At 38.4% G+C, this 25,483-nt stretch overlaps 1 protein-coding gene across 7 annotated transcripts in view; it reads right to left on the minus strand.

Annotated features, from left to right (window-relative positions):
* The window catches only part of NRG3 (neuregulin 3), a gene marked incomplete at both ends in the record, with an annotated part of 1,061,561 nt that overhangs the window by 365,008 nt on the left and 671,070 nt on the right, over positions 1-25,483 (minus strand). The gene's annotated exons all lie outside the window — the stretch shown is intronic.

Here is a 25,483-nt window from a genome sequence, read left to right on the forward strand (position 1 = left end):
TGACAAAATCTAATACGCATTCATGATGAAAACTCTCCAGGAACTGTGAATAGAGGGAACTTCCTCAAACTGGCAAAAAGCATCTGCAAAAACAAACCAACAAACCTGTAGCAAATGAGAAGCAAAACTTTCCTGCTAATGAGAAGAAAAACAGTTTCCTGCTAAGATCAAGAATAAGGCAAAAGTGTCTACTTTCACCACTCCTAGTCAGTGATGTACTAGAAATCCTAACTAATGCAGTGAGACAAAAATAAATAAAATGTGAATACACTGGGGAGGAAGAAATAAAGCTGTCTCTATTTGTAAATGACATGGCAGACTATATAGAAAATTCTGTAGACTCAGTCAAAAAAAACACCTGGAACTAATAAGTGATTACAGCAAGATTGCAGGACACAAGGATGATATACAAATAGCAATTCCTTTATTAAGCACCAGCAATGCATAATTGGAATTTTAAATAAAAACCATAATAACATTCACATTGGCACCATGAAAAGAAGTTTGCTTGTACCTGCCCAGTTGAACAACGGTAACATTTTTTAAAAAGACTATGCTTTCCCCATTGAATTGCCTATGCCCTATGTCAGAGGTAAGTTGACTATATGTTTATGTGTCTATTTTTGGACTTTTAAGTCTGTTTCACTGGCCTATTCATCTATTCTTTCTCCAATACCATGCTATCTTGATTACTGTAGCTTTATAGTGAGTCCTGAAGGAGGTAGTGTCAGGGGGATCCAGCAATCACACTCTGTGCTTACCCAAATGAGCTGGAAACTATGCCCACGCAGAAACCCAACATGAACGTTTATGGTAACTTTAGTCCTAACTGACAAAATGTAGAAGCAACCAAGATGTTCTTCAATAGGTGAATGAATAAACAAACCATACTGCCTCTATACAACAGGATATTAGTCACTGCTACAAAGAAATGATCTATTGAGCCATAAAAAGACATGGAAGAAACTTAAATGTATATTATTAAGTAGAAGAAGCCAATCTTAAAAATTTATATAGCATATGACTCCAACTATAAGGAATTCTGGAAATGATGACGTTTTAGATATAGTAAAAATGTCAGTGGTTGCCAGGGGTTCAAAGGGAGAGAGAGTAAAATGAGCAGACAGAACACAGAGGACATTAGGGCAGGGAACCTATTCTGTATGATTGTATACACATCCTTATACATTTGTCAAAAACTATAGAATACATGACATGAAGAATGAACCTTAATATAAACTACGGACTTTAGTTAATAATAATGTTTATTTTGAACACTGTGAATAAATTATGTTAATCAACTGTAACAAATGTACCACACTAATGCAAGATAATGATAAGAGAGAGTGGTAAAGAGCATATGGGAACTTTCTGTATTTTCCACTCAATTTTTCCATAAACGTAAATGTGCTCAAGAAATTTATTTAATTAAAAACACTTTTTAAATTAAAAAAAGAGAGAGGGCAAGTCCTTTCCTCTCAAGTTATACCATTTGAATGACACCCAATTCCAGGTGCATAAAGAAACTTAGCAACTCTTTCCTGTCTTTATGTTGCATCTAACTTATTTTACCCAGTTATTCTGTGTGAATTAGTTCTAAATAGAAAAACATTTATTTCTAACAAAGTTCAGATGAATAATAAATAAGAATGTTATCTAAAAATAACCTCACCCTAGACTCTTTTTTGAAGCAATTTTTATTATAACATCAATTTGCTTTCTCTTGAGTCCAGGTTTGAACATCAAACAATAGCTTTCAAAGATGGAATGCTGGGAAGTCATAATCGAAAGGAGAAGCTGCAGGAAATATGGGGGCTGGAGTTTCTAAGTGGACTACCATAGGGTTTACCAAATATTGCTTCTCAATTATTTGCCACTCCATAAAAGAAAGTTTAATTGATATTTGAAGATGCCCAGTTTGGAGACACTTGCTTTTCTGATTATATAAATGAGAAAAATCAGAGGAAGTCAATTATCATATGGTTTCACTTATATGTGGAACAAAAGAAATAGCACGGAAGGCATTAGGAAAAGGAAGGCAAAAATGAAGGGGGATGGGATCAGAGGGGACGAAAAACCATGAGAAACTATGACTATGGGAAACAAATTGAGGGTTTTAGAGGGAAGGTAGATGGGGGGATGGGTTAGCCCAGTGATGGGTATTAAGGAGGGCACATATTGGGGCGCCTGGATGGCTCAGAGCATTAAGCCTCTGCCTTCAGTTCAGGTCATGATCTCAGGGTCCTGGGATCAAGCCCCACATCGGGCTCTCTGCTCAGCAGGGAGCCTGCTTCCCCCTTCTCTCTGCCTGCCTCTCTGCCTACTTGTGATCTCTCTCTCTGTGTATCAAATAAATAAATAAAATCTTAAAAAAAAAGGGGGGGCATGTATTGCATGGAGCACTGGGTGTTATACACAATGAATCTTGGAACACTACATCAAAAACTAATGTTTCACTGTATGGTGAATAATGTAACATAATTTTAAACATGGGAAAAATCTAGAGCAATAGGGAAATAACCTTACTCATGTTACAAAATGATTTGAATAAAAAAGAATGATAAGTTATTCTTTATTTGGGTCAGCTAGGTAAATATTACTTATTCTGCCTCCCAAGCTTAGAGATCTATCACCCATATTCCTGATGACACAACATGCTAGCCCCACAAAGTGTGCTAATTCTCATTAAGCTTTCAAGAAAAACTGCACCAATTCTTTCCTTTTGTTCCATTTACCTTAACTAAGACATTGTAATGTTAAAATATAGAAAATTTACAGAATCAGAGAAGAACAAGTAATGCACATAGAAAAACACTAATATACCAAAAGACACATTTTACAAGTACCCAAAAGGAATTTGTTTAACTGCCTGCTCTTACATATTTTCTATCATGCCAGGTAATTAGCCTTTTAAAACTTTTTTTTTTTGGCCACAAAGAAACTAGAATGGTTAATCTACATTCCTGCTATCCACTTAAAGAAAGACTGCAACACTAAGGTCCAACTCAATTGCTCTCCTAGAGTTCTGAAGTCAAGTTTGGTTTCTGGAAGGAGGGTTGGGTCTCCTCCACAGCCAAATGACCACAATTTATGGGCTGACTAGAAGGATGTTACCTAGGGGTGTCTTAGCACTTTTCCTCTTAGGCACTCACATCACTTCCTACAGGAATTGACCTTTTCCATCATATATCAAGAGGACAGAGCCAGATACTTAATATGAATTTAGTACTTACTGTGCTCCCAAAACTATAATTGAGTCTTTGTATACAATCTTATTTGATTCTCTAAACAACTATATTAGATGGGCATAGTTTTTCATATTTAGCTGACATGAAAGCTCAAGAATTTTAAAAACATGTATCTAAAATAGGAAGTGATAGAGCCTAGGTTTGCATGGAGTTTTATTTGTTGCCCAAGTTCAGGCTATGCTGACAAAAAGCAAATTTTCAAATGTAAAACCTGTACAATAGGAATCTTCACATATAATATAAAAGGTGAGTCAATTTCTAATAGTGTGTTCTCCAGTGATATAACAGTAAATTTACTCTATTCTTTGATCTTTAGGAAGAGTCTTAAGCAAGCATGGGATACTGAATATCATAGCAAGAATGCAGGCACAAAATCACTACCACAAATATCGCTGTAAACTAAGCAGGCCAAAAAAGACAGCCCATTATAGGACAGATTTCAAAAAAATAAATAGCAGAGAGTGAGCTTGACATTTAATCCCTGGTCAAGAACAAAATGCCTAGAAAAAGAACTGCAGATACTAAGATCAGATACCATGTCATACTTTGAAAAATGCATTCATTATAATGATAGACAATGAGGATGGTCAAAGAGTTAAGACCAGGAAGAAATGAATACCTAATTGATTCAAAAAATAGGATCAGAAGTCCAATGCTCATTATGATGTAGTGAAACTAGAATTCCAAGAAACTGCCAGTGTAAGTATATTGGTAAAGCTTTCAGAAAACAACTGGACTACATGCATTCAAAACAGGCCACTATCCATGCCATTTGACATAGTGTTCCCGTTTCTAAAAAGAAAACTAACCACAGAATAATGCCAACAAAAGGAAAGTCTATGTCGGGAAACATAGCAGTTTTTGATAGCTTTTACAAATTGGAATCCTAATCATTTTCAAAATGAGGAGTATCCGAGTACTACTATTACTGTCTTTGAACAAACTCAGAAAAGTATTGATGACATAGTGTGAACTAAAGAAATAGGGTACTAATCTATCAATTCAAATTTTTATAAATGACACTAAAATAGTCAAATAAGACTTTAAAGAGCATAGTAAAACAATTCAATTGTTTGAAATGGCAAGAGGATTGTAATTAAATGCCAAAGGCACTTAACAATATGACAAACCCTACCTATTAAGGGAATAAGGGGAACATGTCATCCACATGCCAGCAACTCCAAGGAATTTATACTAGATGCTTCAAAACAAATTTGATCATGCAAACACGGACACGGTGCTCATCAGAGGATAACTGCACATTACTTTTTTTTTTCCCCAAAGAACTGTAAATAAGAATATAGAGAGAGAATATGTGCAGTGGGCATATAATTAACTACTGCTTAATATTTATTTATGGTACTTTTCTATGTAAAACTTAACATGAAGTAAAATATACAAATCTTAAGTATACCCAAAATCTTAATTTGTTTTAGAGGAGTAAAGATGGTGGAGGAGTAGCAGACTGAGATGACATCAGGTGGCAGGAGTTCAGCTAGATAGTTATCAAACCATTCTGAACACCTACAAACTCAACAGGAAATTGAAGAGAAGAAGAGCAGAGATTCTAGAAACAGAAAACTGACCACTTTCTGAAAGATAGGATGTGCGGAGAAGTGAATCCGAAGTGATGGGAAGATAGACCACGGGGGATGGGCCAGCTCCCGGCAAGAGGTCAAGCAATGGAGCACAAAATTCGAACTTTTAGAAGTCTGCTCCACTGAGGGACATCACTCCAGAGGTTAACCAGGAGTGGAGCCCTCTCAGGCACAGTGTGGTCTCAGGTCCCATGGGGCCACAGAAGGATCGGGAGTGTCTGAGTGTGGCAGAGCTCACAGGTATCAGAGCGGGGAAGCTGGCTACAGAGACGGAACCAGGGAGTGAGCTTTCAGCTTGGGGTTACCTTCAACTGTGACCCGCGGCATAGTTGGGCCACTGCTCTTTGAGTGGTAGATCCAGGGATACTCACCTTCTTTCCCAGGGGGAGTGGTGCAAGACTGCGCTGCAGGAATCTGCTGGGTTTGGAGACTCCAAACGGGGCCATGTGCCAGAGATAGAAACACTCTCACAGGCCGGGTGAGCTCGGAGTGTGGGCAGAGACCAGGGAGATGGGAGGGATTGACTGCTTTTCTCTGAGGGCGCACTGAGGGGAGAACTCTCAGCTCCTCTGGCACCGGGGATTGGGAGGCTGCCATCTTTATTCTCACCCTCTAAAGCTCTACGGAAAGCATTCAGGGAACAAAAACTCCAGAAAGCAAACCGGAGCAGATTACTTAGCCTGGTCCCTGCCAAGGGCAGCACAATTCTGCCTTGGGCAAAGACATTTGAGAATCAATGCAACAGGCCCTTCCCCAAGAAGATTAGCAAGAATATCCACCCAAGACCAAGCTCACTGACAAAGGAGAACAATGGAATTCCAGAAAAGGGGAAAGCAAAGCATGGAATTCATGGCTTTCTCCCCATGAGTCTTTAGTCTTGCAAAATTAATTAATTAATTTTATTTTATTTTTTCTTATTCTAATTTTTTTAACACTCATCTTTCCTCTTTTAACCTTTTTAACTAGTTTATCTTAAAAATACCTTTGTAAAAAAAAAAACACAAACTTTTAAACCTTCATTATTATAGTCATGTTTTATCCTCCATTGTATCTAACTTTATTTTTTGTATACATATAGGAGTTTTTTTCTTATAAAAAATTTTGGGAGGGGGAGGGAGCCACCAGAGGCGACCGACTGGAAAATAATACCCCAATACGAGAGTGCCCGGCATCTGGGGACCAGCATTAACTTGGAGTCTTGTTGAAAGCACTCAAAAGAGCAAAGACTCGCGCGGGGAAATTGTGGGAATCGGGGCGGATAGGGATAGGGGCTTAAGTCCCCAGACCCAGGGCAGCATCCCCTGGCGCTGAGCCGAAGAGTGCGGCGGAGAAACCTGGTCTTTGTCCCGGAGCCGCCAGTGCGCCCGAGAACGGGTGGAGTCCGGCTCCCGTGAGGGGCTGGGAGCCACGCCAGACGGCAGAATGCGCACCTTACTGGAGATGCGCGCGTGCCTCAACCTCCCCTGAGAGAGGTGCACGAACGCCCAGCCTGGTGTTCTGGGACCCACGCGGCGATACACCCACGCGGCGATAGAGCCGATAGAGCTGGAGGCGCCGCGCCCCAAACCATTCCCTGGGAGAGGTGCGCGCAAGCCCTGAGCTCTCAGCCCCAGCCAGCGGGAAAATCTCAGTGTGCGACCGCTGCTTGGAACGTCTCTGGCGGTCTGGAGCTGCCCAGACAGCCACAGCTGCCTTGGTTTTGCGTACAAGCAGGAGATCCTGCGTCCCCAGGGACCGTGACTCAGAACCTGCTCTGCCAGCGGCCCAGCGGCTGCAGCACCTGCAGGGGAGCAGACTGAGGCTTCTCTCTGAGAGGGAGGTTGGGGTGCAGTTTTCTTTCCTCTAAACCTCCAAAAACCATCAAAAGCTGTCAAGGCGAGAGAAAAGAAGTGAACAAACATAAAAACCTCCAGAGAACAAAAACCTGAAAAAAACGTTTTTCTCAGAGCCCACCCCCTTGAGGGGGTTGGGAGGACTTAACTCAGGGAACATCATTGAATGAAAACCCACGTGGCAGCCCCCTCCCCCAGAAAACAAATCAGGAAAAAAAAAAAAAAGACTACAAGAGAACAACCACCACTACGTCATAGATACAACTTTTATTTTTAATTCTTTCCCACTATTCTGGTTCATTTTTTTTCTTTTTTTATATAGATAATTTTTTAACCTATTTACCATCACAGTGAGATGTCCAGTACATCAAATTCCATGATAAACTTCTAACCTGAATTTTTTGATACATACACATGTGTTTTTCTTTTGCTTTTCTATTTTCTTAATTTTTAAAAAAATTTTTAATTTAGTTTAGTCCAGTTTATTCCTTTTTTATTTTTATTTTCTAATATTCATATAGAGTTAAACTTCAAGGTAACCCCCTTTCTCCAAGCAATGCTACCCCTATAGGTGAACCAATTTTTAATCCCCCTTTTTCTTAGGAAAGTTGAGTCCTTTAACAAAGATATCAAGATACATCCAGGAAGAATCAAAATAACCTTCCTCGCCCATACCGAGAATCTATAACCATGCTCCCATCTTTTTCTTCTGCCAGTGTCTCTGTGTATTTATGTTTGTCTGGATAGTATATAAATCTTATACTTGGGGTTCTTCTTGACGAGGCTCCTCCTTTTTTTTGCTTATATATATATTTTTTTTCTCTCATCATATACTTTTATCAGTCTTTTTGTTTGTCTGTTTTTGTTTGTATACGTCATAAACCTTACCCTGGGGCCCATTTGGGCTGAACCTTCACTTTTATCTTCCCTTTTTTTCCTGTCTCTCTCTCTCCCTCTTTTTTCTTTTTCTTTTCTTTTTTCTCTCATTTGGGTGGGGAATCCTGAGTGCTCAGAAGCGTTCCAGGGTGCACCTTGACTACACCACGGTCAATACATCCAGCTACATCTGTCCAGTCATCTCTCACCAAAATGACTAGGAGGAGGAATCCCCAACAGAAGAAAAATACAGAGGATGGGCCTTCTGCAACAGAGCTAACGGCTATCAACATAGACAATATGTCAGAAAGAGAATTCAGGCTAACAATTATCCAGGCAATAGCTAGGTTGGAGAAAGCCATGGATGACCAAACAGAATTGATTAGGGCAGAATTGAAAGCGACCAGAGAGGAGGTTCATAATGTTAGGGCAGAGCTGAAGGCCACCAGGGATGAGGTTCACAACGCTCTCAATGAGTTCCAATCTAATCTAAATTCTCTAAAAGCTAGGGTAACTGAGACAGAAGATAGAATTAGTGATCTGGAGGACAAACAAATAGAGAGAAAGGATCAGGAGGAAGCCTGGAACAAACAGCTTAGAAGCCACGAAAACAGAATCAGGGAAATAAATGATGCCATGAAACGTTCCAACGTCAGAATTATTGGAATCCCTGAAGGGGAGGAGAAAGAAAGAAGTCTAGAAGATATAGTGGAACAAATTTTTCATGAAAATTTTCCCAATCTTGCGAATGGAACAAGTGTTCATGTACTAGAAGTAGAAAGGTCCCCCCCCAAGATTATAAATTCAAAAAAAACATCCAGGCACCTCATAGTAAAATTGAGGAATCATAATTGTAGATACAATCTCTTGAAAGCTGCTAGGACAAAGAACCTCCTTACATACAGAGGAAAGCCCATCAGAATAACGTCAGACCTGTCCACAGAGACCTGGCAAGCCAGAAAGGGCTGGCAAGATATATTCAGGGCACTAAATGAGAAGAACATGCAGCCAAGAATACTTTATCCAGCAAGACTGACATTCAAAATGGATGGAGAGATAAAGAGTTTCCAAGACCGGCAAGGCTTGAAAGACTATGCAACCACCAAGCCGACACTGCAGGAAATATTAAGGGGGGTTCTATAAAAGAGGAAAAATCCTAAGAATAGCATTGAACAGAAATATAGAGACAATCGACAGAAAGAAAGACTTCAAAGATAACACAATGTCAATAAAAACGTATCTCTCAATAATCACTCTCAATGTGAATGGCCTAAATGCACCCATAAAACGACACAGGGTTGCAGATTGGATAAAACGACAGGACCCATCCATATGTTGTCTACAAGAGACCCATTTTGAACCTAAAGATACACCCAGACTGAAAGTGAAGGGATGGAGAAGCATCTTTCACGCCAATGGGCCTCAAAAGAAGGCCGGGGTAGCGATTCTCATATCAGATAAATTAGATTTTATTTTTTTATTTTTTTTTTTTAATTTATTTATTTGTTAGAGAGAGAGAGCGAGCGAGCACAGGCAGACAGAGTGGCAGGCAGAGGCAGAGGGAGAAGCAGGCTCCCCGCCGAGCAAGGAGCCCGATGTGGGACTCGATCCCAGGACGCTGGGATCATGACCTGAGCCGAAGGCAGCTGCTTAACCAACTGAGCCACCCAGGCGTCCCGATAAATTAGATTTTAAACTAAAGACAGTAGTCAGGGATACAGAAGGACACTACATCATTCTTAAAGGGACTATCCACCAAGATGATCTAACAATTGTAAATATCTATGCCCCCAATATGGGAGCAGCCAATTACATAAGAAAACTATTAATCAAGATAAAGAGTCATATTGATATGAATACATTAATAGTAGGAGATCTTAACACGCCTCTCTCAGAAATAGACAGATCATCGAAGCAGAAAATCAATAAAGAAATAAGAGCATTGAATGACACATTGGACCAGATGGACCTCATAGATATATACAGAACATTCCACCCTAAAACAACAGAATACTCATTCTTCTCAAGTGCACATGGAACCTTCTCCAGAATAGACCACATACTAGGTCACAAATCAGGGCTCAACCGATACCAAAAGACTGAGATGATTCCCTGCATATTCTCAGATCACAATGCTTTGAAACTGGAGCTCAATCACAAGGAAAAGTTCAGAAGGAACTCAAATACCTGGAAGCTAAAGACCACCTTGCTTAAGAATGCTTGGATCAACCAGGAGATCAAAGAAGAACTTAAACAATTTATGGAAACCAATGAGAACGAAGACACTTCACTCCAAAACCTATGGGATACAGCAAAGGCGGTCCTAAGGGGGAAATTCATAGCCATCCAAGCCTCCCTCAAAAAAATTGAAAAATCCAGAATACACCAGCTGTCTCTACACCTTAAAGAACTAGAGAATCAACAACAAATCAAACCAACTCCACACGTAAGAAGGGAAATAATCAAGATTAGAGCAGAGATCAACGAGGTAGAAACCAGAGATACAGTAGAACGTATCAACGAAACTAGAAGCTGGTTTTTTGAAAGAATCAATAAGATCGATAAACCATTGGCCACACTAATCCAAAAGAAAAGAGAGAAAGCCCAAATTAATAAAATTATGAATGAAAAGGGAGAGATCACAACTAACACCAAGGAAGTAGAAACAATCATCAGAAGCTATTATCAACAGTTATATGCCAATAAGCTAAGCAACCTAGATGAAATGGATGCATTCCTGGAAAACTATAAACTCCCAAAATTGAACCAGGAAGAAATTGACAACCTGAATAGACCGATATCTAGTAACGAGATTGAAGCAGTGATCAAAAACCTCCCAAAAAACAAGAGCCCAGGACCTGACGGATTCCCTGGGGAATTCTATCAAACTTTCAAAGAAGAAATAATACCTATTCTCCTGAAGCTGTTTCAAAAAATTGAAGCAGAAGGAAAACTTCCAGACTCTTTTTATGAAGCCAGCATCACCCTGATCCCCAAGCCAGGCAAAGACCCTACCAAAAAGGAGAATTTCAGACCAATATCACTGATGAATATCGATGCTAAGATTCTCAACAAGATCCTAGCAAACAGGATCCAACAGCACATTAAAAAGATTATCCACCATGACCAGGTAGGATTCATCCCTGGGTTACAAGGATGGTTCAACATTCGCAAATCAATCAATGTGATAGAACAAATCAATAAGAGAAGAGAGAAGAACCACATGATCCTCTCCATTGATGCAGAAAAAGCTTTTGACAAAATCCAGCATCCGTTCCTGATTAAAACGCTTCAAAGTATAGGGATAGAGGGAACATTCCTGAACTTCATCAAATCTATCTATGAAAAACCCACAGCAAATATCATCCTCAATGGGAAAAAGCTTGCAGCCTTCCCATTGAGATCAGGAACACGACAAGGATGCCCACTCTCACCACTCTTGTTCAACATAGTATTAGAAGTCCTAGCAACAGCAATCAGACAACAAAGAGAAATAAAAGGTATCCAAATTGGCAAGGAAGAAGTCAAACTCTCTCTCTTCGCAGATGACATGATTCTTTATATGGAAAACCCGAAAGACTCCACCTCCAAACTACTAGAACTCATACAGCAATTCAGTAATGTAGCAGGATACAAAGTCAATGTCCAGAAATCAGTGGCTTTCTTATACACTAACAATGAAAATACAGAAAGGCAAATTAGAGAATCGATTCCATTTACTATAGCACCAAAAACCATAAGATACCTCGGAATAAACCTAACCAAAGAGGTTAAAGATCTGTACTCGAGGAACTACAGAACACTCCTAAAAGAAATTGAAGAAGACACAAAAAGATGGAAGACCATTCCATGCTCTTGGATGGGAAGAATAAACATCGTTAAAATGTCTATACTGCCCAGAGCAATCTATACTTTTAATGCCATTCCAATCAAAATTCCACCAGTATTTTTCAAAGAGCTGGAGCAAATAATACTAAAATTTGTATGGAATCAGAAGAGACCCCGAATTGCTAAGGAAATGTTGAAAAACAAAAATAAAACTGGTGGCATCACGTTACCTGATTTCAAGCTTTACTACAAAGCTGTGATCACCAAGACAGCATGGTACTGGCATAAAAACAGACACATGGACCAGTGGAACAGAGTAGAGAGCCCAGATATGGACCCTCAACTCTATGGTCAAATAATCTTTGACAAAACAGGAAAAAATATCCAGTGGAAAAAAGACAGTCTCTTCAATAAATGGTGCTGGGAAAACTGGACAGCTATATGTAGAAGAATGAAACTTGACCATTCTCTTACACCGTACACAAAGATAAACTCGAAATGGATAAAAGACCTCAACGTGAGACAGGAATCCATCAGAATCCTCGAGGAGAACATAGGGAGTAACCTCTTTGATATCAGCCACAGCAACTTCTTTCAAGATATGTCTCCAAAGGCGAAGGAAACAAAGGCAAAGATGAACTTCTGGGACTTCATCAAGATCAAAAGCTTCTGCACAGCAAAAGAAACAGTCATCAAAACAAAGAGGCAACCCACGGAATGGGAGAAGATATTTGCAAATGACAGTACAGATAAAAGGTTGATATCCAGGATCTATAAAGAACTCCTCAAACTCAACACACACAAAACAGATAATCATATTAAAAAATGGGCAGAAGATATGAACAGACACTTCTCCAATGAAGACATACAAATGGCTACCAGACACATGAAAAAATGTTCATCATCACTAGCCATCAGGGAGATTCAAATCAAAACCACATTGAGATACCACCTTACACCAGTTAGAATGGCCATAATTAGCAAGACAGGAAACAACGTGTGTTGGAGAGGATGTGGAGAAAGGGGAACCCTCTTACACTGTTGGTGGGAATGCAAACTGGTGCAGCCACTTTGGAGAACAGTGTGGAGATTCCTCAGGAAATTAAAAATAGATCTTCCCTATGACCCTGCAATTGCACTGCTGGGTATTTACCCCAAAGATACAGATGTAGTGAAAAGAAGGGCCATCTGTACCCCAATGTTTATAGCAGCAATGGCCACGGTCGCCAAACTGTGGAAAGAACCAAGATGCCCTTCAACGGATGAATGGATAAGGAAGATGTGGTCCATATACACTATGGAGTATTATGCCTCCATCAGAAAGGACGAATACCCAACTTTTGTAGCAACATGGACAGGACTGGAAGAGATTATGCTGAGTGAAATAAGTCAAACAGAGAAAGTCAAGTATCATATGGTTTCACTTATTGGTGGAGCATAACAAATAATATAGAGGACAAGGGTAGATGGAGAGGAGAAGGGAGTTGAGGGAAATTGGAAGGGGAGGTGAACCATGAGAGACTATGGACTCTGAAAAACAACCTGAGGGTTTTGAAGGGGCGGGGGTGGGAGGGTGGGGGAACCAGGTGGTGGGTATTAGGGAGGGCACAGATTGCATGGAGCACTGGGTGTGGTGAAAAAACAATGAATACTGTTACGCTGAAAATAAATAAAAAATTAAAAAAAAAAAATTTTGGGATACAATTTTTTCCAATAGATCAAAATATACCCTAAATCTAGCACAGGGCTTTGTTCTAGTCTTCAGCCTGAGCAAATTCTCTCCACGTTCTTTTTCTTTCTTTTTCCAACCAATTTATTTTATCAATTCCTTTTTAAATTTTTTTTTAAATTTTCATCTTTACACTCATATTCCATCCCTATATTGTACTTACTCTTATTTTGGTATATATATAAGTTTTGCTTTCTTTAAAATTTTGGGAGATAGTTTCTTCTAAGAGACCAAAATACACCCAAAATCAAGTGGGTGGCTCTGTTCTATTCACCAGTCTAATATATATACATACATATATATGTGTGTATATATATGTGTGTGTGTACATACATACATGTACACATATATACATGTACGTACATATACATACATGTATATGTATGTATTTATACATATGTATATAATTTATAATTTATATACATATGTACACATATATTTTATATATGTATTTATACATATATTTATTATATGTACACATATAATTTATAATTTATATACATATGTACACATACATACATATACATGTATGTATGTATATGTACGTACATATATATACATATATACATATATATACACATATACATATATATACATATACATATATATATACACACACACACATATATATATATATATGTAATTTTAAAAAATTTCTTGTTACCCTCTGTTTACCACCACCCCCCCATTTGGAGTCTCTTCTGATTTGGTTAGTGTACATTTTTCTGGGGCCGTTGCCACCCTTTTAATATTTTATTCTCTCATTCATATATTCTTACCTGGATAAAATTACAAGGCGGAAAAACTAACCACAAAAAAAAAAGAACAAGAGGCAGTACCGAAGGCTAGGGACTTAATCAATATGTCAGATCTAGAGTTCAGAAAGACGATTCTCAAGGTGTTGGCTGGGCTTGGAAAAGGCATGGAAGATATTAGAGAAACCATGTCTGGTGAAATAAAAGCCCTTTCTGGAGAAATAAAAGAACTAAAATCTAAACAAGCTGAACTAAAAAAATCTATTAATGAGGTGTAATAAAAAATGGAGGCTCTTACTGCTAGAATAAACGAGGCAGAAGAGAGAATTAGTGATATAGAAGACCAAATGACAGAGAATAAAGAAGCTGAGCAAAAGAGAAACAAACAACTACTGGAACATGAGGAGAGAATTCTGGAGATAAGTAATACTATCAGATGAAACAATATTAGAATAATTGGGATTACAGAAGAAGAAGAAAGAGAGAGAGGGGCAGAAGGTATATTGGAGCGAATTATGATGGAGAATTTCCCTAATATTGCAAATGGAACAAGTATCAAAATCCAGGAGGCACAGAGAAACCCCTCAAAATCAATAAAAATAGGTCTACACCCCATCATCTAATAGTAAAACTTACAAGTCTTAGTGACAAAGAGAAAATCCTGAGAGCATCTCAGGACAAGAAGTCTGCAACACAGGGTGGTAAAAATATTAGATTGGCAGAAGACTTATCCACAGAGACCTGGAAGGCCAGAAAGAACTGGCATGATATATTCAGAGCACTAAATGAGAAAAACATGCAGCCAAGAATACTATATCCAGCTAGGCTATCATTGAAAATAGAAGGAGAGAAAAAAAGCTTCCAGGTCAAATAAAAACTAAAAGAATTTGTAAATATCAAACCAGCCCTACAGGAAATACTGAAAGGGGTCATCTAAGCAAAGAGAGAGACTAAAAGTAGTAGACCAGAAAGGAACAGAGACAATATACAAAAACAGTAACCTCACAGGCAATATAATGGCACTGAATTCATATTTTTCAATAGTTACCCTGAATTTTAAATGGGTTAAATGCCCCAGTCAAAAGACACAGGGTATCATAATGGATAAAAAAACAAAACCCATCAATATGCTGTCTACAAGAAACTCATTTTAGACCTAGGGACACCTCCAGATTTAATGTGAGGGGGTGGAAAACAATTTACCATGCTAAAGGACCTCAAAAGAAAGCTGGGGTGGCAATCCTTATATCAGATCAATTAGATTTTAAGCCAAAGACTATAAAAGAGATGAGAAAGGACACTATATCATACTCAAAGGGTCTGCCCAACAAGAAGATCTAACAATTTTTATTATCTATACCCCTAATATAGGATAAGCCAACTATATAAACCGATCAATAACAAAATAATAAAAAAAATATATTGACAATAATACAATGATAGTAGGGGACTTTAACACTCCCCTTACTGAAATGGACTGATCATGTCAGCAAAAGATTAAAAGGAAATAAAGGCTTTAAATGACACACTGGACCAGAAGGACATCACAGATATTTTCAGAACATTCCATCCCAAAGCAACAGAATACACATTCTTCTCTAGTGCACATGGAACATTCTCCAGAATAGATCACATTCTGGGTCACAAATCAGGTCTCAACTGGTACCAAAAAGACTGGGATCATTCCCTGCATATTTTCAGAACACACTGCTCTGAAGCTAGAACTCAATCATAAGAGGAAAGTTAGAAAGAACTCAAATACATGGAGGCTAAAGAGCATCCTAAAGAATGAATGGGTCAACTAGGAAATTAACGAATTGAAAAAAATCATGGAAACAAATGATAATGACAACACAACAGTTCAAAATCTGTGGGATACAGCAAAGGCAGTCCTGAGACGAAAGTATATAGCAATACAAACCTTTCTCAAGAAACAAGAAAGGTCTCAAGTACACAACCTCACCCTACACCTAAAGGAGTTGGAGAAAGAACAATAAAGAAAGCCTAAACCCAGCAGGAAAAGAGAAATAATAAAGATCAGAGCAGAAATCAATGAAATAGAAACAAACAAACAAACAAAAACAATAGAACAAATCAACGAAACTAGGAGCTGGTTCTTTGAAAAAATTAGTAATATTGATAAAGCCCTGGCCAGACTCATCAAAAAGAAAAGAGAAAGGACCCAAATTAATAAAATCATTAATGAAAGAGCAGAGATCACAACCAACACCAAAGAAATACAAACAACTGTAAGAACATATTATGAGCAACTCTACGCCAACAAATTTGACAATCTGGAAGAAATGGATGCATTCCTAGAGACATATAAACTACCAATACTGAACCAGGAAGAAATAGAAAACCTGAGCAGACCCATAACCAGTAAGAAGATTGAAGCAGTCATCAAAAATCTCCCAACACATAAGAGCCCAGGGCCAGATGGCTTCCCAGGGGGAATTCTACCAATTATTTAAAAAAGAATTAATACCTATTCTCTTGAAACTGTTCCAAAAAATAGAAATGGAAGGAAAACTTCCAAACTCATTTTATGAGGCCAGAATTACCTTGATTCCAAAACCAGACAAAGATCCCATCAAAAAAGAGAATTACAGACCAATATCCTTGATGAACATGAATGCAAAAATTCTCACCAAAATACTAGCCAAGAGGATCCAATAGTACATCAAAAGGATTATTCACCACGACCAAGTGGGATTTATTCCAGTGCCAAGGTTGGTTCAACATCCACAAATCAATGAATATGATACAATACACTAATAAAAGAAAGAACAAGAACCATATGAAACTCTCAGTAGATGCTGAAAAAGGCTTTGACAAAGTACACCATCCTTTCTTGATCAAAACTCTTCAAAGTGTAGGGATAGAGGTTACATACGTCAATATCATCAAAGCCATCTATGAAAAACCCACAGTGAATATCATCCTCAATGGAGAGAAACTGAGAGCTTTTCCGCTAAGGTCAGGAACATAGCAGGGATGTCCATTATCACCACTGCTATTTAACATAGCACTAAAAGTCCTAGTCTCAGCAATCAGACAACAAAAAGAAATTAAAGGCATCCAAACCACCATAGAAGAAGTCAAACTCTCACTCTTTGCTGATATTATGACACTTTATGTGTAAAACACAAAAGACTCCACTCCAAAATTGCTAGAACTTGTACAGGAATTCAGTAAAGTGTCAGGATATAAAATTAATGCACAGAAATCAGTTGCATTTCTATACACCAACAGTAAGACAGAAGAAAGAGAAATTAAGGAGTTGATCCCATTTACAGTTGCACCCAAAACCATAAGTTATGTAGGAATAAACCTAACCAAAGAGGCAAAGAATCTGTACTTAGAAAACTATAAAGTACTCTTGAAAGAAATGGAGGAAGACACAAAGAAATAAAAAAATGTTCCATGATCAAGGATTGGAAGAACAAATATCGTGAAAATGTTTATGGTACCTAAAGCAATCTACACGTTTAATGCAATCCCTATCAAAATACCATCAATTTTTTTTTCAAAGAAATGGAACAAATAATCCTATGGAACCAGAAAAGACCTCGAATACCCATAGGAATGTTGAAAAAGAAAGCCAAAATTGGTGGCATCCCAATTCCAGACTCCAATCTCTATTACAAAGCTGTCATCATCAAGACAGTATGGTACTGGTGCAAAAACAGATCCATAAATCAATGGAACAGAATAGAGAGCCCATAAATGGACCAACACCTCTATGGTCAACTAATCTTCAACAAAGTAGGAAAGAATGTCCAGTGGAAAAAAGACAGTCTCTTCAACAAATGGTGTTGGGAAAATTGGACAGCCACATGCAGAAGAATGAAACAGTACAGTTTCCTTACACCACACACAAAAATAGACTCCAAATGGATGAAAGACCTCAATGTGATATAGGAATTCATCAAAATCCTTGAGGAGAACAAAGGCAGCAACCTCTTAGACCTCAGCTGCAGCAGCTTCTTCCTAGAAACATCGCTAAAGGCAAGGGAAGCAAGGGCAAAAATGAACTATTGGGACTTCATCAAGATCAAAAGCTTTTGAACAGCAAAGGACACAGTCAACAAAACCAAAGAAAACTGACAGAATGGGAGAAAATATTTGCAAACAACATACCAGAAAAAGGGCTAGTATCCAAAATCTATAATGAACTTCTCAAACTCAACACCCAAAGAACAAATAATCCGGTCAAGACATGGGCAGAGAACATGAACAGATATTTCTTCAAAGAAGACATCCAGATGGCCAACAGACACATGAAAAAGTGCTCAACATGTCTGGACATCAGAGAAATACAAATCAAAACCACAATGAGATACCACCTCACACCAGCCAGAATGGCTAAAATTAACAAGGAAGGAAATGACACATGTTGATGAGGATGTGGAGAAAGGGGAACACTTCTACACTGTTGGTGGGAATCTAAGCTGGTGCAGCCACTCTGGAAAACAGCATGGAGGTTCCTCAAAAGTCGAAAATAGAGCTACCTTACAACCCAGCAATCACACTACTGTGTATTTACCCTAAAGATACAAATGTAGTGATCCAAATGGGCACATGCACCCGAATGTTTATAGCAGCAATGTCCACAATAGCCAAACTATGGAAAGACCCTGGATGTCCATCAACAGATGAATGGATAAAGAGGGTGTGTTATACACACACACACACACACACACACACACACACACACACACACACACACAATGGAATACTATGTACCCACCAAAAAGTGAAATCTTGCCATTTGCAATGACGTGATAGAACTAGGGGGGTATTATGCTGAGTGAAATAAGTCAATTAGAGAAAGAAATTATCATATGATCTCCCTGATATGAGGATTTGAGAGACAATGTAGGGGGTTTGGGGTTAGGGAAGGAAAAAATGAAACAAGATGGGATCAGGAGGCAGACAAACCATAAGAGACTCCTAATCTCACAAAACAAACTGAGGATTGCTGGCGGTGGGGTGTATGGAGAGGGTGGTTGGGTTATGGACATTGGAGAGTGTATGTGCTATGATGAGTGCTGTGAAGTGTGTAAGCCTGATGATTCACAGACCTGTTCCCCTGCGGCAAATAATATATTATATGTTAATTTTTAAAAAATGAAAAAAAAAAGAATTAGATGGTATCTATTACCAATGGCTTATTAATAAATGATTTGCAAGACTGGAAAGAAATCTTAATTTGTTTTATTTTTGTCTCTTTACAATTTTTCTAGTGTCCATCTTTATACTTACAAAGGATGATATTTTTCTCTCTCACTTGATATTGAGTGACTCTTCACTATGAATGATGAGAAAAATCAGTTTGTTTTTGCTTTATCCTTTTTCCCCCTAAGTATCAATGTATCCTGATTTTTGTTAAGTTTAATACTAATTCAACATGGATATGGTTTGTTTTAGGTTCTGTAACTATAATTCTTATAAACACTTAACTTCAGTCCACATTTTAAAGAAACTGAGAGTTAATTTAAATCTTTATACCATTACCCTTTTCTTTCTTGTTTGGTATGATTTGTTCTTTATATTCATGTATCTGCAAGTATAGGTCAACTGCCTTTGTTCCTAACATACTTCATAATTGGTTAGCACCTTCATATTGTCAGAGATGACAATTCTATCACTTGTCCTCTCTCTTCAAAGCTCTAAATGCTCCCCGGGTCTCCTCCCTGCTGATAACCTTGCTGCATCCACCACTAAGAAGAGTCAAGTGAGATTGATTTAATATTTCCACCACCATTTCTACCAACTCATATGTATTTTACCTACTACTTTACTTTTTATCATATTGGAATGAAAGAATATGTATGTTCTTCCTGAAGCCCCCAAATCCCCTTTGGTCTTCTCAAAAAGCTCTTCAATAAATCTGACTATACCTCCCCCCACTGTTCTTGCTGCCTTTGGAGTGTCTTCTCACCATTTCCAATTGGATTTTCATTGTCACACTTCACTTTAATAGTTTTTATCAAAGCTGTCAAAGACAATATTTGCCAAAACAAATGGTCATCTATCTGTTCTCACTTTTTTATTTCCTTAGTAGCACTTGATATAGATGACCACTCCATCCATCTACTCATCATCCAATCAACCACCCATCCATTCACCCACCCACCCACCTTTCCTTCCTTCCATTCATCCATCCATCCATGTTGAAACCATCTTCTTCGCTTCCATAGACACAACCTTGAAACACATATTGCATCTTTCCCACTTGAAGCTTATCTGTTTTTGTTCTCTATGAACCCTCTTTTGTGCAGAAAAGAGTCAAGAATAATTCCACATAACTGTCTTCTATTAAACTTAGTTTGATTCCTTACCTATCTATAGTTATTTACATGTATATTCCCCCAAGAGAACTGCAGAGATTTGTCTACCTGAAAGAGAAGTAATTGTGATGTCTGTTAGCTTTCTTTGTACTAGAGCATTTTAAAAAATAAGATCTTTAATTTTAAGTAAAATTTCAAAAGATGTACACTGTCAAGTTGCTCAGTCCCATCTATAAGGATGATGAATTTAAATAATTTTCAATCTTAATAACTCAGACAACTGTAATAATACAGTATGGCTCTAGGAGATTCATGTGCAGGCCTAGAAAGATCACAAATCATACCTTATCGTCAGGGTACATGCATTATAAAGTGCATTGTAAGGTCACTGTCATAGATTAAAGCAAGTAGCTTTTAAGAACACATGAGAAGAGAGATAAAAAGCAAAAAAAGAACACTTTAGTGGCAAAGTAGATGAAATAATTGACAAAAGTTATAAGATTCATAAAGAAAACTGCCCCCACCTCTAACTCACCCAGAAGCTCAGACCTGTATTTACATAATTTGTGGATATATAGAAATGTTGGTATTTTATAGATGCAGAAATTATATAAAGTATGGATATCCACCATCACTGTAAACAGAAGATACCAAGAGCATAAATAATAATTTTTCCCCGATCTGGCCCCCAGCACCACCTTTTCCATGCTGGGCAATGGATATCAATATAATTCCATTCTCTACTCCCATCTACCACTGAAAGCATTTGAATCATTTTTAACTTTTCTATTTTCCTTTGCAGCCAAGCAGTCTTCAGATCCCTACTAATTGATGTAAAATATCTCTCAGGATTGATACCACCACTATAGTTTTTGTTTGGTTTGGCTCTTGCTGTCCTTCTCATCTCATTTGCTGGTACCTCTTCTTCTGCCCATACCTCAAACAGAGGTTTTCCCTAGGTGTTGGGCAGAGCTTTTTCTTTGCTCACATTTGTCATCTCTCCAGATGATTTCATTTATTTTCATGGTTTTCAAAAGTCATTGACTTTTCGAACGATGTCAGTAGGGCAGATTAGATATCCCATTGGATATCTCCCTCCAACAGCTCAAATTCAACATGAGCCAAATGGAAAACATTATCTCCCTGCCACTAAACCTGTTCTTTTTTGTGTCCTGGACAAAACCAACATCCACCCAGTGGCTCAAAATGGACCTCTGTATGTGGCCTCTACTTTTTTCCCCTTTCAGCACCCACATGGAACCAATAATGAAGCTATGTTGATTCCATGGAATATCTCGCTCATAAACCCAACCTACCCTTTACTTCCCATCATCAGCTCCTCCCCCCACCACTCTCTCACTTGGTGGCTAGTTTTTGCTCATTCTGACACTACCAGGATTTAAAGGGCAAGAGAAAAGGCTGGGTTAGTGGAGGATGGGAGACCTGGTACTTGGCAGATACCGCCAAGAGATTTTCAAAGCCAACAGTCCTTCTGTGGGAACTTCCTTAAGTCCTTTGGCGGTGTCCTGGCTGAGCTCTCCCCAACTGTTCTTCCATGATATGAAAACTGCCTCATCAGCAGCTGCTTCTCTTGATCTCCTCAAAATTTCTCCCTCTGGCATTCATTTTTTAGCATTTTGCTGCTGGGATTCCCTTAGCCTAGCAATCTGTTTCTTGAATAGGATTCCTTTTTAAATGATCCTGGGATGATAAGCCTATCCTCAGTTTTATTTCCAGCATGAGATTTGATCTATCTCCAGAAATGACTGCATGCAGTGACTTAACTACAGGGGGCAAATATCAAGTGATTCTATATTCTGAGATTCGGCATTCTGAGAATGAGCCTGTTGAAGCCCCTCTTTCTGGCTTGAGGAGACAAGCAACCGCTTCCTGTATAGCATGACTTTTTCATGTATATAAACTTCTTCATGAACTCTCCTTTAAAAGCTAGTCTTCATTTGCTTTAGTTTCTTTTTTTTTTTTTTTTTTTTTTTTTTTTTATTTATTTGTCAGAGAGAGAGAGGAGCGAGAGTGAGCACAAGTAGACAGAGTGGCAGGCAGAGGCAGAGGGAGAAGCAGGCTCCCTGCCGAGCAAGGAGCCCGATGTGGGACTCGATCCCAGGACGCTGGGATCATGACCTGAGCCGAAGGCAGCTGCTTAACCAACTGAGCCACCCAGGCGTCCCATCATTTGCTTTAAATAGTAGAAATGTGGAGAGTGTTTTAAGAGGCATTTGAAAGTTCTCCATGATCTTCTCTAGAAGTTTGCATTGGTTCTAATACATCATTTGGAAATTGTTATCTACTATACATTTAAATTTATCTTCCTCTCACACTAGCCTCAAATATATCGCCGAATCCTTCCTAAACCTAACCTGTCTCTAGATTTTCCTCTCACCTTCACCTGCATGCAAACATACACACATAAACAAGTGCATACTTACATAATTTCATTTATTTTTTTAGGGTTGCTTAAAACTGAGGGAAGATCACTTCATTTCTAAACTCAATGCTGGAAATCAGTTTTATTAAAACCCATATGGTAGGGAGGGAATACGCGAGAAAGCCATGCACAGAAACAAAGCCAAAAGGGTTGAAAGAGGATACTATTCCAGTGTTGGAAAAAAACTGTAAGAGCAAAGGATGCCAGGGATATAAATTCAATAGCAAGTAAAAGCACTACAAAGCCTTCCTCAGGAATCAAAGACAGATAACTGAAGGCAGCAAAAGGGACATGAAAACAAAGGAATTTGAAATCATTGAATATATCTGTATTTTGACTGTTGCAGTCTCTTCCCTTGGAGCACTGCCATTGACTTCTCAAAGTAAGACACATGGTCAGATTTGCACTGCATTGAACGGGACTCCTTTCTCTGACTCTCTTATATGCCCCCCCCCCCCACCATGGGGATGCATGTTTATGGGGAGCAATAGGGAAGGGAACACGTGGGCGAGATTTCTTTTCATAGATAAAAAAATCAAACCTGTAAAACTGCTTTGTTCTGGGTAGATTGCATTGAGTAAGCTGTGCAATCCATATACCCTCCAGGGACTGCTGAATGCATTTGTTCCAGGGCTGGAATTTTTCATGCATCCAAAACTCCTCCTGACCAAAATGAGCCCAGCCAGCATGAAGCAGCCAAACTCTCTCCTCCCACCCTGTGAACAAAGAGCAGCCCCTTCACAGACACTGAAGCTACCCAAAGACTGCCTCACTGAAATCCTCATTCTTCTGCTCATTATTACCTGCCATGACACACTTGCCAACCATGAAGCTCCCCAAAAGAAGAACTGGCCCACTGCTTCTCCATTTTTCATTCTACTCTGGTCCAGCTTCTCCAGTTTCAAGCATGAGGTAGAGGAGAGCAACCTTTCAGAGTGTGTGGCTCTTAAAGCTGCTATAGGGTCTTAGCCTCTTACCAACTGTATGGGATTCTCTGGATGGTAGCAGAAGGCTCATTTCACAGGCGAACATGTTCATTATAATAAAGCTTAGGAATTCAGGAAAGCCACATATATTTAAACATAAGGATAATTTGAATACCATACATTCATTCACTCATTAATTTATATGTTGCTTTATTAGGTATTTAAGAAGTCCTTCTACTTCAGAAAGTAATAATTATGAAAATATAATAACAATAACAACAACAATAATAATAATAATAACTTAAACACCAAATTAATGAACCATATTCACTCCATTTTATCATATAAGCCTCTCAATAATTTGCATGCTTATGGAGCAAATAGCATCTCTGTTTGGCAGTTGGGTCTAGTAGAAGTTAAATGATTTGCCCAAAGTCAAATATCTAGTAAACCAGAATTCAAGTTGAACTAACATGACTTATAACTTCAACTTTTTTCCAATACAGTATGTTGTACAAGTCTGTTTCATAAGGAAGACTCCTATTCTCATGTATCTTATACTCTAGTAAAGCAATCAGACAAGCACGAGGAAAAAAAAATGTACCTAATGATTCTAAGTCAGATTCTGACCAATGTTATCTAATTGGGTAACAGGTAACAAATGAGCTATAGTAGCTTTCAGACACATTAATTGATAGATATCCAGGTTTAAGAGAGTCTCTGAGAGCTTCAGCCCTTCTGCAGTGAATAAGTTTACTACATATAGGAGATCTTTTTTATGATCAGCTATCTGAATTTGAAGCTTTCTTCACAATGAGAGGAAATTTTTGTTTTGTTTCCCTAGAGCAGCTAAGCATAACCTCTGGACTCAGGAGAGAGAAATTTTCTCCTTCATGGAAGCATTCTTCTATTAACCAAAAGACCTCAAATTTAGATAATTTGAAGGATGCTGACCATTATATCAGGGTAGGACACAAAAGCACCTTATGAGACAGAATTTACAAAAGCAGATGGAGTCAAAGGTAAACACACATGTAGCCCCAAGACAGCCATCAGTAGAGAATTGTATTTTTACAATATCGAGGAATTGAGGAAGAAGTTTTTTTTTTTTTTTAAAAGATTGTATTTATTTATTTGTCAGAGAGAAAGAGAGGGAGAGCATGAGCCGGCAGAGTGGCAGACAGAGGCAGAGAGAGAAGCAGGCTCCCCATCGAGGAAGGAGCCCAACATGGGGCTCGATCCCAAGATCCCGGGATCAAGACCTGAGCCGAAGGCAGCGGCTTAACCAACTGAGTCATCCAGGTGTCCCGGAATTGAGGAAGAAGTTCTAACTAGGATCCATTTATCTAGCTCAATGTAGAAAAGACTTGTAGAAACAAATAAAATATTTGGAAAAGTATATTAAAGTGTTTATCAAATTGGATCTATCCATATTTTTTATGCATGGATTTCACAAGGTTTCAATTATAGGATTGGGAACCATGGGAGGGAGAGAGATCTAAGATGAGTTCCTAAAGGATGAGGAGAAAGACGAAAGTAGACATGAGGCAGTAAATACTTGCTTCAACAGTATGGACAAGCAATCAGAAAACACCTCCTGGGGAACCATTAATGCGCTAGGATAGAATTATTTGGCTGATGTTCTGCTCAGCTGAAGGCCTTTTCAAAAGTGAGCTAGTTTTCTGCTCATCATAAAGTATATTGGACCATGTATTTTGAGTTTTCTATCCTCTGTGCCATAGAGCAAGAGCTTTCCTAACTATTGTAAATCATGTCTACAAATTCTTTAATAAGATTTCAATAGGTGTCTTGATACATGTATAAACACAAAATGTAATATTAACAGTATTGGGCATAAAATAAATAACTCTCTAATGCCTGATTTTTACAGTACTTTGAAAATATGGGAAAAGTTCTCTAGAAACTCTGCTTCCCAGTCTTGATCCCTATTA

Source organism: Martes martes (assembly GCF_963455335.1).
Source record: "Martes martes genome assembly, chromosome: 14".
Lineage (NCBI taxonomy): Eukaryota > Metazoa > Chordata > Mammalia > Carnivora > Mustelidae > Martes > Martes martes.